Here is a 257-nt window from a genome sequence, read left to right as displayed (position 1 = left end):
ATATGTTTTCATTATGTTATTTTCCTACTTAAAAATATATAATTGTTGACTAATGATTTAATGTAAAAGCATTGCAATGAATTAAAACCACTGAAATCATCATTGGACTCTCTGTGTTGGTATCCTGTAGCTGGGTTGCTCACCTTTGACTTCGGAGTAATATTTATTTACTTCTTTCCAAAAAACATCATCAATCACAATGTCCTGCAGTGCATAGAAGAGAAAGTTCCACACTCTCTCTGAGAAGTCCATTTTGT

General features: G+C 32.7%; 1 protein-coding gene across 1 annotated transcript in view; it reads right to left on the bottom strand.

Moving 5' to 3' along the window:
• The window catches only part of LOC116689126 (UDP-glucuronosyltransferase 2A1), a 44,553-nt gene that overhangs the window by 3,343 nt on the left and 40,953 nt on the right, over positions 1–257 (bottom strand).

Source organism: Etheostoma spectabile, chromosome 5, assembly GCF_008692095.1.
Source record: "Etheostoma spectabile isolate EspeVRDwgs_2016 chromosome 5, UIUC_Espe_1.0, whole genome shotgun sequence".
Classification (NCBI taxonomy): Eukaryota; Metazoa; Chordata; class Actinopteri; order Perciformes; family Percidae; genus Etheostoma; species Etheostoma spectabile.
Note: the sequence above shows the minus strand (reverse complement) of the source record. Positions and strands in the feature narration are given on the sequence as shown.